This window comes from Piliocolobus tephrosceles, chromosome 1 (genome assembly GCF_002776525.5).
Source record: "Piliocolobus tephrosceles isolate RC106 chromosome 1, ASM277652v3, whole genome shotgun sequence".
Lineage (NCBI taxonomy): Eukaryota > Metazoa > Chordata > Mammalia > Primates > Cercopithecidae > Piliocolobus > Piliocolobus tephrosceles.
This window is the reverse complement of record NC_045434.1, coordinates 112,140,749-112,155,387: the sequence shown is the minus strand read 5'-3', so window position 1 is coordinate 112,155,387 and position 14,639 is coordinate 112,140,749. Positions and strand designations below refer to the sequence as shown.

The window sequence follows — 14,639 nt, the reverse complement described above, 5'->3', positions numbered from 1 at the left end:
CAGGTACAGTGCCTCACGCCTGTAATCCCAGCACTGTGGGAGGGTGGACGGATCACTTGAGGCCCAGAGTTCGAGAGCAGCCTGGCCAACATGGTGAAACCCCGTCTCCATTAAAAATACAAAAACTGGCCGGGCGCGGTGGCTCAAGCCTGTAATCCCAGCACTTTGGGAGGCTGAGATGGGCGGATCACGAGGTCAGGAGATCGAGACCATCCTGGCTAACACTGTGAAACCCCGTCTCTACTAAAAAATACAAAGAACTAGCCGGGCGAGGTGGCGGGCGCCTGTAGTCCCAGCTACGGGAGGCTGAGGCAGGAGAATGGAGTGAACCCGGGAGGCGGAGCTTGCAGTGAGCTGAGATCCGGCCACTGCACTCCAGCCCGGGCGACAGAGCGAGACTCTGTCTCCAAAAAAAAAAAAAAAAAAATACAAAAACTTAGCTGGGCATGGTGGTGTGTACCTGTAATCCCAGCTACTTGGGAGGCTGAGGTGGGAGAATCACTTAAACCTAGGAGGCAGAGGTTGCAGTGAGCTGAGATCACACCACTGCACTCCAGCCTGGGTGACAGAGTGAGACTCCACCTTAAAAAAAAAAAAAAAAAGAAAGGTGGGAAATTACGATTCAAATGAAGTGACTAAACTTCAAGACCATTCAGAGAAAATAACCTGCCTTATCTAAGCCCCTGCATAAATAGTCAAATAATTTAAACATTTAGTAACTCTTCTATGTAGCTATTTAATTAATATTAAACAAAATTAAAAATTCAGTTCCTCATTCCCCCTAGCTACATTTCAAGCACTCAGTAGCCACATATAGGTAGTCGCTACCATATTGGACAGGGTGGATACAGAACATTTGGCCACTTTTATCATCGAAGAAAGTTCTGTTGGGTGGCCTATCTCATATCTACCACATACAAGAATCAGGCAAGAGAACCCCAAGATGACAAAGCCCTGGGCCCTATCCATAAACAGCTTACAGTCTCGTTGTACAATAAAAATAACTCCAGGCTAAATTAAATACTCCTGTTCCCCATGTGCCTTGTATATTCTTCTGGCATTGGAAGCAATGAAATTAGCCATTTATCGGTCTGTCTCTTCCATTAGCTCAATGGCTCTCAACCTTGGCTCCTTATTAGAATCACCCAAGGAGCTTCGAAAACTCCCAATGTTTTGGCCATATCCCAAAACAATTAAATCAGAATCTCTGGGATTAGGACCCAGGCACTGGAATTTTTTTAAGCCCCCCCAAGTGATTCTTATGTGTAGCCAAGATAGAAAACCACTGTTAAAGAGTGAACTTCTCTAGGGAAAGGTAATATCTTACCTAACTCTGAGGTCACCTTCCCACTCACATCTCCATCTTGTCCCTCTATCTCCCCAACCTCAACACCCAGCCCAGTGGTTGGCACGTGAAAGATATTTAGTAAATGTTTGTTAAGCAGCAAATGCAAATAAAGCCATAGCAAGGACTCAAGGATTTTAGAGGTTCAAAGGATAAAGCACATCTGGCAAGGCACAGCGGCTCACGCCTGTGATCCCAGCACTTTGGAAGGCCAAAGCAGGTGGATCACCTGAGATGGGGAGTTCGAGACCAGCCTGACCAACAATGGAAAAGCCCCATCTCTACTAAAAATACAAAATTAGCTGGGAGTGGTGGTGCATGCCTGTAATCCCAGCTATTTGGGAGGCTGAGGCAGGAGAACTGCTTGAACCCGGGAGGTGGAAGTTGCGGTGAGCCAAGATCGCGCCATTGCACTCCAGCCTGGGCAACAACAGCAAAACTCCATCTCAAAAAAAAAAAAAAAAAAAGAATGCACATCAACTAGAGAAAGTGGAAAGACTGCACAGGAATGAGAATCTGAAGTAGGGGTAACATGTTAAGTGCTCAAGATGGGACAGGCAGAGATAGAGGGCAAAGTGTATGCTTCAGCAATTGCAACTGGGAGGATGGATACAGTGAGAGGTAGAGGTGGGTGGGTGGTGATGACACTGCTGAGGAAAAAAGCTTATGACTAACTTCACCTGCTGTAACTCTCACGAGGGATGGGAGCCAAAGCTGGGAGCAGTGAATCACACCTGTAATCCCAGCACTTTGGGAAGCTGAGGTGGGCGGATCACTTGAGGTCAGGAGTTCGAGACCAGCTTGGCCAACATGGTGAAACCCCACCTATGCTAAAAATACAAAAATTAGCCGGGCGTGGTGGCGGGCACCTATAATCTCAGCTACTCAGAGGCAGTTGAATCACTTGAGCCTGGAAGGCAGAGGCTGAAGTGACCTGATATCACGCCACTGCACTCCAGCCTGGGTGACAGAGCAAGACTCCACCTCAAAAAAAGAGAGGGATGTGAGCCACACTGCAGGAAGATAAAACTAGTACTAGGCCAGGCGCGGTGTCTCACAACTGTAATCCCAGCACTTTGGGAGGCCAAGGCAGGTGAATCACGAGGTCAGGAATTCAAGACTAGCCTGGCCAACATGGTGAAACCCTGCCGCTACTAAAACTACAAAAAAAAAAAAATTAGCCAGGCATGGTGGCATGCACCTGTAAATCCCAGCTACTTGGGAGGCTGAGGCAGGAGAATCACTTGAAACTGGTTGGGGGACGGAGGTTGCAGTGAGCCGAGATTGTGCCACTTCACTCCAGCCTGGGGGAAAGCATAAAACTCGGTCTCTAAAAAAAAAAAACAACAACAACAAAATAAAAAACTAGCACTAAGTGCGAGGAGGAGGAAAACCAGGATTCATTATCCAACAAAGAGGCTGAAGCAGAAGAAGGATGCGGTGCTCGGCCTAAAAGAGTGCTGGCAACAAAACCAGGAAGGACACACGTGGCACACTCTGAAGATCAATTCTACAGACCTCGGCCTACCCACAACAAAAACAGTAATGTTAATTTTAAATAGAAATTCAGAATGAGAATATGGTTGTGGAAGGAGTTCAGCATTAATTTGTTCAACATTTACCAAATACCTACTGTATACTGGGCACTGTCTCTGTGTGTGTGTGTGTGTGTGTGTGTGTGTGTGTGTCGGAGGTTTTCCTCCTCCTCGCGCTTAGTGCTGACTGTATGTCTCAGCCTCTCTTTGTGAAGTATGGCCGCATAATAGTAAAGTTCTAGCCAATGCAACGGATAGAAGGGATACGCACCACATCCAGGTCTGGCCCATGAACACCTCCCAGCTGCCTTCTTCCAACCTGGGAATGCCCAGGACACTGAGCCCTGGAGGAGGACAGCCAAACTATGCAGGCGCCTGGGCCCACCTGGAAGGCCACCCACTAAGTGGGAATATAGCTTTTCACTTTCATGTGAGCAAAAATTAATTTCCTTTATGGCATATCCTGATACATGGGTTTATTTCTTATAACATCTCTTGCTACTCTAATACAGAAATACACTACAGAAATTGCTGAAAATTTGGATGTAGGTAAGGACAAGTGAAGATTTGGCGCAATTTCTAGGTTTGTGGCCAGGCCAACTGGGAGAAGAGAAAAGACTGAGGAAGACAGCAAGTTCTGAAAGATCAAGACTTTTGTTTGGATATAGTAAATCTGAGGTGTCCACTGATGTCCAAGTAGAGATTGTAAATATGCAGGATGAAGCTAAGGAGAGCAGTGGGACTGCATTTCAAAGCCCTCAGGATGTAGACGGGGTTTAAAAGAGATGGACTGGGTAAGATCACCAGAAGATCTATTATGAGGACAAAAGACTGAGTCCAGGGCAAGCCAACATTCGGGAATCAGAAAGAAGAGGAGGAACCAGCAAGAGATACTTCTAATGAGTGCTATGAGGCAGGAAGAAAACCAAGAGAGGCTGGAATTCCAGAAGCCAACTGAAGAAAGGAGGAGAGAACAGACAAATAAGTTGAATGCTGCTAAGAGGTCAGGCGATCAGAGGGCAGCAAACCGACCCCTGGATTTGGCACAGCAGCTTTAACAGAGAAAGCCTAGCGGGGACGGTTAAAGGAATCATTCAGGTGGAGGTTTCGGATCAAAGTGACACAGTAACTCTACAGTGGTACCCCCATCTATGGTTTTGCTTTCTGAGGTTTCAGTTACCCATAGTCAACTGCAGTCTGAAAATATTAAATGGAAAATTCCAGAAGTAAACAGTTCCTAAGTTTTCAATTATGTGCAGCTCCGGACAGTGTGAGGAACTCTCTTGCTGTCCTATTCCATCCCACCTGGACGATGTCCACACTGTAGGTGTCACACTCCAGTCATTTAGCATCCATCTGGGTTATCAGATCGACTGCTGTGGTATCTCAGTGTGTGTGTTCAAGGAATCTTTACTTAATAAGGGTCCTAAAGCACAGGAGTGACAATGCTGGCAATTCAGATATGTCAAAGAAAAGCCATAAAGTGCTTCCTTTAAGTGAAAAAGTGAAAGTTCTCAACTTAATAAAGAAAAAAAGGGCTGGGCGCAGTGGCTCATGCCTGTAATCCCAGCACTTTGGGAGGCTGAGACCAGTAGATCACTTGAGCCCAGGAGTTCGAGACCAGCGTGGCAAACACAGCCTGTCTCTACTAAAAATACAAAAATTAGCCAGGCATGGTGGTAGGCACCTGTAGTCCTGGCTACTTGGGAGGCTGAGGCAGGAGAATTGCTTAAACCCAGGAGGCAGAGGTCGCAGTGAGCCAAGATGACGCCACTGCACTCCAGCCAGGGCAACAGAGCGAGACTCCATCTCAAAAAATAAATAAATAGGCCAAGCGCAGTGGCTCATGCCTATAATCCCAGCACTTTGGGAGGCTGAGGTGGGCGGATCACCTGAGATCGGGAGCTCAAGACCAGCCTGACCAACATGGAGAAACCCTGTCTCTACAAAAAAATACAAAATTAGCCGAGCGTGGTGGCACATGCCTGTAATTCCAGTTACTGGGGAGGCTGAGGCAGGAAAATCACTTGAATCCAGGAGGCAGAGGTTGTGGTGAGCCGAGATCGCACCATTGCACTCCAGCCTGGGCAACAAGAGTGAAACACTGTCTTAAAATAAATTAATTAATTAAAATATGCAAATTAGCCGGTATGGTGGCACACACCTGTAATGCCAGCTACTTGACAGGCTGAGACAGGAAAATCACTTGAACCTGGGAGACAGAGGTTGCAGTGAGCTGAGAACGCACCACTGTACTCCAGCCTGGGTGACAGAGTGAGACTCCATCTCAAAAGAAAAAAAAAAAAATTAAAGAAAAGAGAAAGAAAGAAAAAAAACTCATATGATGAGGTTGCTAAGATCTATGTTAAGAACAAAACTTGTATCTATGAAATTGTACAGGAGGAGAAAGAAATTCATGCTAGTTTTGCTGTCGCACCTCAAAGTGAAAAAATTCCAGCCACAGTACATAACTGTTATTATTGTGTATTGTTATAATTTTTCTATCTTATCAGTTATTGCTGTTAATCTCTTACTGGGCCTAACTGATAAATTAAACTTTAGCAGAGGTATAGATGTATAGGAAATAACATAGAATATATATAAGGGGCCGGGCGCGGTGGCTCAAGCCTGTAATCCCAGCACTTTGGGAGGCCGAGACGGGCGGATCACAAGGTCAGGAGATCAAGACCATCCTGGCTAATACAGTGAAACCCCGTCTCTACTAAAAAATACAAAAAAAACTAGCCGGGCGATGAGGCAGGCGCCTGTAGTCCCAGCTACTCAGGAGGCTGAGACAGGAGAATGGCGTGAACCCGGGAGGCAGAGCTTGCAGTGAGCTGAGAGCCGGCCACTGCACTCCAGCCTGGGCGGCGGCAGAGCAAGACTCTGTCTCAAAAAAAAAAAAAAAAAAAAGAATATATATAAGGTTCAGTACTATCTGAAGTTTCAGGCATCTACTGGGGTCTTAGAATGTATCCCCCAAGAGTAAAGGGGGGACTCTGTACTCCAACACACTTCCCCAGTTCCTATTTCTGGCCAACATGGAGTAACAGGGACCAGATTTACCCTCCTGCCTGAACAACCAAAGCTCTTCACAAAATATATAGAACGATAGTTTCTGGCTGGTTGTGGCGACTCACGCCTGTAATTCCAGCACTTTGGGAAGCCAAGGCAGGAGGATCACTTGAGCCCAGGAGTTTGATACTAGCCTGGGTAACTTAGGGAGATTTCATCTCTACAAAACTTAAAACAAAATTTAGCTGGGTGTGGTGGCGCACATCTATATTCCCAGCTACTTGGAGAGGCTGAGGTGAGAGGATCACTTGAGCTAGGGATGTTGAAGTTGCAATGAGCCGTGATCATGCCACCGCTCTCCAGCACGGGTGACAAAGCAAGACCTTGACTCAATTAAAAAAAAAAAAACCACTAAAATCGCTGTTATGCTCTGGAGATACTTAGAAATACTGAATAACTGTATACTGTATTGGAAAAAACTACGAGTTCAGCTAAGGAAGAAAGTCATGGAAGAAGCAAATACCAGAGAGGAGAGTGAAGGCTAATAAGGGCAATAGAGGGCAAGCCAAAAAATGCAATGGGCAAAAACCAAAGAGGGGCTTAATTTGAAGAAAGAGGTATCAAGCATGTTCAATACTTCAGAGAAGTGGAGAGGAATAAAGTCTGGAAAAAAGCCATTAGATTGGTTAATTAGTTGGCCATTTATGACCTTTCAGAGAATGACAGCGAGAAGCCTAATTCTCTAAGTGGTTAGGAAGTAGGTGACAGGCCGGGCGCGGTGGCTCAAGCCTGTAATCCCAGCACTTTGGGAGGCCGAGACGGGCGGATCACAAGGTCAGGAGATCGAGACCATCCTGGCTAACACGGTGAAACCCCGTCTCTACTAAAAAATACAAAAAAACTAGCCGGGCGAGGTGGCGGGCGCCTGTAGTCCCAGCTACTCGGGAGGCTGAGGCAGGAGAATGGTGTGAACCCGGGAGGCGGAGCTTGCAGTGAGCTGAGATCCGGCCACTGCACTCCAGCCTGGGTGACAGAGCGAGACTCCGTCTCAAAAAAAAAAAAAAAAAAAAAAGAAGTAGGTGACAAAGGGAGTGTGTAAACTGGAGACAGGCTCCAAGATGGGAGTGCATGAAATCAAGGTTACAGGAAGGGTTCTTCATAGGCAATGAGGTTATGCACTCCATAAATAGAAATGAAGAGGGATGAAGACAAAATTTCTAAAGTAAAAAGAGAAGCTGACAGATTTCATATAATAATATGATATCAAGTGGACAGAGAAATTACTAAGAGTAATTTGCATTTCTAACACTATATGTGAGGAGGTTAAGATGGGGGAAATGGAGATTTGAAGCAGAAAAAAAGTACTACAGGAGGCATTATACAAAGGGAAGTGAATGAGAAGCCTGTCAAGCAGTTGAGAGTTTTTTCTTCTTTTTCATAGAGACAGGGTCTCGCTATGTTGCCCAGGCTGGGCAGTCTCGCTATGTTGCCCAGGCCGGGACTTTTGAGTCCCGAACTCCTGAACTCAAAAGATCCCCCCCGCCCCCTGCCTTGTCTTCCCAAAGTGCTGGGATTACAGGTAAGCCACGGTGCCAGCCAGGCAGCTGAGTTTCGACTGTGACATCCACAAAGTCATACTACTGGCAACTATGTTACTTTCTCCAATAATAACCAGCAGTTCCATAGATTTCTCCAGGGATAGAGATTAGCAATGTAGAAATCATGGAAGACCAGAGGGTAAGACAGAATAGAAGAATCAGCTAGAAATTCAAGCCCTCCTGCCAGATTCCCCATGGTCACTGATCCAAGGCTCGAACTCCTTGAGAAATCCTAAAACGAATCTCACACTTCCTCCAAACAAAGCTGCATCTAAACCTGCTGGAGAGCTTGTTAAAAAAAAAAAAAAAAGGATTCTGATTCAGTAAATCTGAGGTAGGTCTGAGATTCTCCACTTCTAACAAGCCACACTCCTGAGTAGTAAAAGTGTTAATCAAAAGTAACCATCCTAGCTGGTTTCGTTTAATGGTAGCACCTATGTCATTCCAGTACTTGTCAGGGGATATTTCTCTCTCTCTCCCGCAGTCCCTACTAGTTTTACCATTTCTCTCCTGTCTCAGGCTTCGGTACTAATAATTTTTAAATTATAATATATATAATAGTAGCTAAAGGCCGGGCACGGTGGGTCACGCCTGTAATCCCAGCACCTTGGGAGGCCAAGGCGGGAGGATCACCTGAGGTTGGGAGTTCCAGCCCAGCCTGACCAATATGGAGAAACCCCGTCTCTACTAAAAACAAAAGTAGCATGGCGTGGTGGCGCATGCCTGTAACCCCAGCTACTCGGGAGGCTGGGGCAGGAGAATCGCTTGAACCCGGGGAGTGCAGGCTGCGGTAAGCCGAGACCGTGCCACTGCCACTGCACTCCAGCCTGGGCAACAAGAGCAAAACTCCGTCTTACAAAAAAAAATAAAAAAGCGAATATTTTGTTACTATGTGCCAAGCACTGTTACATTAATTTAATCCTCACAAAACTAGTGGAAGTAGTACTCTTATCCTCACTTATCTTCATTTTACAGATCACACAAAGTAACTTGCCCAAGACCACTAGGCTAGTAAGTGGCAGAACCCAGACTGGCTCTACCAAAACTGCCTCTCCAGGGCAAAAGCACTAACAGGCTCTCAGGGGCTTCTCTGAGAGGATAGGGTCTTAGAGTGGAGAGGACCTGTTAGAACGAAAAGTTATATATTTTACTATATAAAATATATATAGTAAGTTATAGTAGCTACTAGACCAGGAAACACAGATCTCCGTGCAGACGGTCAGCCAGTGAGTACAAATGGGCACAAAAGAAAGTCTTTGGTTTTAACGAATGCACATGAGTAATGGGAAAGGCAAGACTAACTTGGATTAGTAGAGTCAAATCCTGTATTAGGCTAGAAGTACCAGGGCATAAGTCGGGAGGTTGCAATTTAGTTCGTGTGATTCTGTAGTTTCTTGGAACCACGGCTCTCAAACTTGCCAATCTGCATTTTGAACAATTTCCCAGATGACGATAAAGCTAGTCTGGGAAGAACACTTCATAATCACTATCATAAAGAAAACCTGAATTGTTTTTCACCACCTAGTTATAAACCTACAGCTTATGGTGTCTCTAACTTTTTACACTCAAATCAGATTTGAAGTCAAGCGCGATGGCTCATGCCTGTAATCCCAGCACTTTGGGAGGCCAAGATGGGAAGATCCCTTGAGCCCAGGAGTTAGAGACAAGCCTGGGCAACACAAGGAGACCCCTTCTCTACAAATAAAATTTACAAATTAGCCGGGCGTGGTGGCGCGCACCTGTGGTCCCAGCTACTCAGGCGGCTGAGGCAGGAGAATCGCTGGAACCCGGGAGGCTGAGGTTGCAATGAGCGGAGAGAGCGCCACTGCACTCCAGCCTGGGTGACACAGCAAGACTCCGTCTCAAAAAAAAAAAAAAAAATCGATTTGGAGGTTGTTTTGTGTCCTTTTTTGTTGTTAACTGTGTTAATTCACAAATTTGAAGTTTTAGAAAATTAACTACAACTAAATCCGAGCTATTCTGTTGACAGTATTTATTCAAATTATGCTTAAAGTTTTCAGAGATAACCAAAGCTAACATAATTCAACCTGAGCCCCGGTCTCGCTTATGCACTCGCTGTGCCTTCTCCGTAGGCCGCTCTCTGGGCCCAGCACCTCCCCGGAATGCGCACAACCACGGCGGACAGGCAGCCGCCGGCGCGGGAGCCGAGGGAGGAGCCCGAGGCACCCACAAGCCGGAGCCGACGCAGCACAGCGAGCACGGTTCCCGCCCCGGGTCGCCCCTGCGGCCTCCCCGGCGTCCGCGCCGCGAGTCCGCGGTACCCGCCGGGGCGTAACGCCCCGCCCCACCCGCCGCACAACACACCCAACTGCACGGACTCACGTCCGGGATCCCCTGCCTGCCTCTCGAGGAAGACACCTGCCCAGGCCGGCCGCCGAAGACGTCGCACAGCTTGCCGCCGCCCAGCGTTTCAGCGTGCTTCCGGGGCCTCCTCATCGACTTACTCGGCTGGCGGCTGCGTGTCCCTCCCCCATTGCGGGCCGCTGATTGGCCTCGTTGATTGGGCGGGGCTAGTAGCAGGACCGGCCTCAGCGCGCGGGTTAGTTTGGCCACGGCTTTTCTTTTCCTTTTCATCTGCGGAACTCTTTCTGCGAAGGAAATCTCGCCTGGAACTCAAATATATACAACGGATAGAAAACATATTTTCTTACTATTAATATATTTGATAAGTTTGAATGTGTAACATTCGCCATGAAACGCAAGCATGATTTTTTTTTTGAGGCAGAGTCTGTGTTGCCCAGGCTGGAGTGCCGTGGCGCGATGTCGGCTCACTGCAACCTCCGCCTCCCGAGTTCAAGCAATTCTCCTGTCTTAGCCTCCCGAGCAGCTGGGACTACAAGCGCACACGCCCACACCCAGCTAATTTGTATTTTTAGCAGAGACGGGGTTTCACCGTGTTGGCCAGGCTGTTCTCGAACTCCTGACCTCAGGTGATCCGCACGCCTCGGCCTCCCAAAGTGCTGGGATTACAGGTATAAGCCACCGCGACTGGCCACAAGCTTAATTTTTTAAAGGGAGAATCACGGATGACAACTGTAGTTCTACTCAGGGCAGGACAAGGGAAAGGTCTGCACACTGTGGGGCAATTGGAAATAGTGAAGTTTTGTTTTTGTCTTTAACTGCTGGCCTTGCAATCTCGAGAAACTGTAAAGATGGTAAAACTGTAAGATGGTAAATTTTACCATCTTAACCTTTTAAAGGTACAATTCAGTGGCATTAGATATTCACATTGTTGTGCAACCATTACCACCATCCGTCTCCAGCACTCATCTTGCAAAACTGAAACTCTGTACCCAGTAAATGGTAACTCCTCATTCTTCCCCTCCCTTCTTCCCAGCAACTGCCATACTTTCTGTCTCTATGAATTTGACTACTCTAGGTGTTTCATATAAAGATTCATACAGCATTTGTCTTTTTGTAACTGATTTCACTTAGCATAATGTCCTCAAGGTTCATCCATGTGTCAGAATTTCTTTCAAGGCTGAATAATATTCCACTTTATGTATATGCCAGTTCATTCAGTCATCTGTTAATGGATAACAGGTTGTTTCCACTTTTGTCTACCGTGAAATAATACTATAAACGTGGATATATAAATATCTGTTTTTTAACCCTTTTGGGTATATACACAGATGTTCAAATATCTGTTGCTTTCAACTCCTGAGGAATATATACAGAAGTGGAATTGCTGGATTATGTAGTAATTCTATTTTTAATTTTTTGAGGAACTGCCATACTCTTGTTTGTTTGTTTTGTTTTTGAGATGGAGTTTCACTCTTGTTGCCCAGGCTGGAGTGCAGTGGTGCGATCTCGGCTCACCACAACCTCTGCCTCCTGAGTTCGAGCGATTCTCCTGCTTCAGTCTCCTGAGTGGCTGGGACTACAGGCATGCACCACCGTGCCCGGCTAATTTTTGTGTTTTTAGTAGAGATGGGGGTCTCCCTATGTTGACCAGGCTGGTCTCGAACTCCTGACCTCGTGATCCACCCACCTCGACCTCCCAAAGTGCTGGGATTACAGGCATGAGCCACTGTGCCCAGCGCAACTGCCATTCTCTTTTCCATAGTGGCTGCATCATTTTACATTCCCACCAAGAGTGCACAAAAGTTCCAATTTCCCTACATCTCTGCTGACATCTTTTTATTTTTGTATAGTAGCCATCTTAATAGGTGTGAGGTATCTCACTGTGGTCTTGATTTGCCTTTTGCTAATGACCAGTGATGTTGAGCATCTTTTCATGTGCTTATCAGCCATGCCATTTGTATATCTTCGTTGGAGAAATGTCTATTCAAGTCCTTTACCCATTTGTTTTGTTTTGTTTTTTTAAGAGACAGGGTCTCACTTTGTCACCCAGGCTGAAGTGCAGTGTCATGATCATGGCCCACTGCAGCCTTGAACTTCTGGCTTTGCCCATTTTTTTAGTGGGTTTTTGTTGTATTTTAGTTCCCTGTATATTCTGGATATTAACCATCTTATCAGATAGGATTTGCAAATATCTTCTCCCACTATTTCTTTTCTTTTAATTTTTTTTAGAGACAGGGTCTCCCTGTATTGCCCAGGCTGGTGTCAAACTCCTGGGCTCAAGTGATCCTCCTGCCACAGCCTTCCAAAGGGTTGGGATTATAGGCATGAGCCACCACGCCTGGCCCCGTCTTCTCCCTCTTAGTGGGTTGCCTTTTCACTCTGTTGTGTCCCTTGGCTTCTTACTGTAAAACAAAAATAAAATTCTAAGCCCCCCAACCAACTAAATAGACCCATTCTGTCAGCCAAGGGCATTCTAAAGTAAACCTCAGGCCGGGTGTAGTGGCTCATGCCTGTAATCTCAGCCCTTTGGGAGGCCAAGGTGGGTGAATCACTTAAGATCAGGAGTTCAAGACCAGCCTGGCCAACATGGTGAAACCCTGTCTCTAGTAAAATCACAAAAATTAGCCAGGCATAGTGGTGGGTCTCTGTAATGCCAGCTACTTGGGAGGCTGAGGCAGGAGAATCGCTTGAACCTGGGAGGTGGGTGTTGCAGTGAGCTGAGGTCATGCCATTGCACTCCAGCCTGAGTGACAGAGCGAGACTCCATCTCAGGAGAAAAAAAAAAAAACAGAGACCTTAACACTAATACACTTTGTAGCAATAAGATACCAATGTGACAGCAAGTCCATCCCCCTACCCCCACCTCTGTGTTGTCCCATCTTTCTGGACTGAACCAATGTACATTTAACATGTATTGATTGATGTCTTATGCTCCCTAAAATGTATATAAAACCATGCTGTGGCCCAAACACCTTGGGCACATCTTCTCAGGATCTCCTGAGGCTGTGTCATGGGCCATGGTCACTCACATTTGGCTCAGAATAAATCTCTTCCAATATTTTACAGAGTTTGACTCTGTCGACATTACAATTTTGAAAAAATAAACATTTTAAAAATAAAATTTGGGGGCAGGTGTGGTGTCTCATGCCTGTAATGCTAGCTTTTTGGGTGGCCAAGGTGGGAGGATTGTTAAGAGGCCAGGAGTTTGAGACCAGCCTAGGTAACATAGTGAGACCCCCATCTCTATAAAACATTAGCCCCACATCGTGGCATGTGCCTGTAGTCCTAGCTACTTGGGAGGCTGAGTGAGGTAGGAGGATCATTTGAGCCCAGGAGTTCTAGGCTATAGTGAGCAAAACTTTGTCAATACAACACGATGCAATAAATTTAAAAATTAAACATTTTAAAAATAGAAATAATCTCTCAACTTGATGAGGCAAACACACACACACACACACACAAATAAAATTGGAGCAGACCTCTAAAAGTCCTCCCTGGGAATAATTAAGAACCTCTGCACTCATCCACCCCAACTCCCCTTCCTTGCACTCCCAAATGAGATGGACCCTGAGAGTATAGATACTTCAGTCCTCTCATTTTCCCTTTTATGTGAACCTCAAAGAACCTTGTCACCCCCATGCAGAAGACATGTGGAGACAAACAAAAAATAACATATGTAACCAACTATTTATTGAAGCAAATATAACAATTTCTGGTGCTTATTATTTTGAGAGGGAGTCTTGCTGTGTCGCCCAGGCTGGAGTGCAGTGGCACAATCTTGACTCACTGCAACCTCTACCTCCCGCATTCAAGCGATTCTCCTGCCTCAGCCTCTCCAGTAGCTGAGATTACAGGCACACGCCACCACACCCGGCTAATTTTTTTTTTTTTTTTAGAGACGGGGTTGTACCATTGTCGACAAAAAGAGTTAAACTCTAAAATATTTGAAGAGATTTATTCTGAGCCAAATATGAGTGACCATGGCCTGTGATACAGCCCTCAGGGGTCGTGAGAACACGTGCCCAAGGTGGTCAGGGTACAGATTAGTTTTATGTATTTTAGGAAGGCATGAGACATTAATCAAATACATTTAACAAATACATTGGTTTGACTTAGAAAGCTGGGAGAACTCAAAGCCGGGGGCTTCCAGGCTATAGGTAAATTTAAACATTTTCTGGTTGACAATTGGTTGAGTTTATCTGAAGACCTGGGATCAAAGGAAATGCTCAGGTTAAGATAAAGGATTGTGGAGACGGAGTTTTATTGTGCAGAGGAAGCGCTCAGATAAAAGACTTCAGAGAAAGCAGGTTGTAAAATGTTTCTTACAGAAATTAAAAAGGTGCCTGGTTCTAAGTTGATTACTGTTTGGACAAACGGAGGCAGGATGGCGCACTTCCGGGTTCTTCTTCACCACCAACTCTTCCCGGGCGCCGGCTCCCGGGAAGGTGCAGATCAACTGGGCATGCGCCAGGTGACGTCAATCCAAAGAGACCGAGATTTACCTGGTCGCACCTGCGGAACGCCCCGGACACGCCCGTGCCCTGCCTATTGCCCTCCCACTCCTAGAAAAGCCGCTCTTGGCCATTGAGCCACGCGGCCTTCTCACAGCCCCACTCCTGTTGGGATGTCGGGACTGTGGGAAGTCCGTCCGAGAGCCCCACCGGGGGACTCTGCCGGGCCTCCCTTGCCAGAGGCCGACAGACTTCTCCCCCACACCTTAGGTGACCAAAAATAAACTTGCAGTTTTGCTCCTACACTTGCCTACCTGCTGGTTCTTTTGCGCCCGCTGGGCTGGTCTTAGAAAAAACAAATCAATTACCT

The 14,639-nt window shown here is 46.3% G+C and overlaps 1 protein-coding gene across 6 annotated transcripts in view; it reads right to left on the bottom strand.

The window, feature by feature from the left end:
* Positions 1–9,965, bottom strand: part of CLCC1 (chloride channel CLIC like 1) — a 33,227-nt gene extending 23,262 nt beyond the window's left edge. For 3 of the 6 annotated variants that reach the window (XM_023196240.1, XM_023196239.1, XM_023196244.1), the window contains exon 1: positions 9,837–9,965. The gene's annotated coding sequence lies outside the window, so the exon portion shown is untranslated. Of the gene's footprint in view, positions 1–9,818 lie in introns of all 6 variants that reach the window. The other 3 variants (XM_023196243.1, XM_023196242.1, XM_023196241.1) reach the window with 3 other exon arrangements.
* Between the last annotated feature and the right edge of the window lie 4,674 nt (positions 9,966–14,639).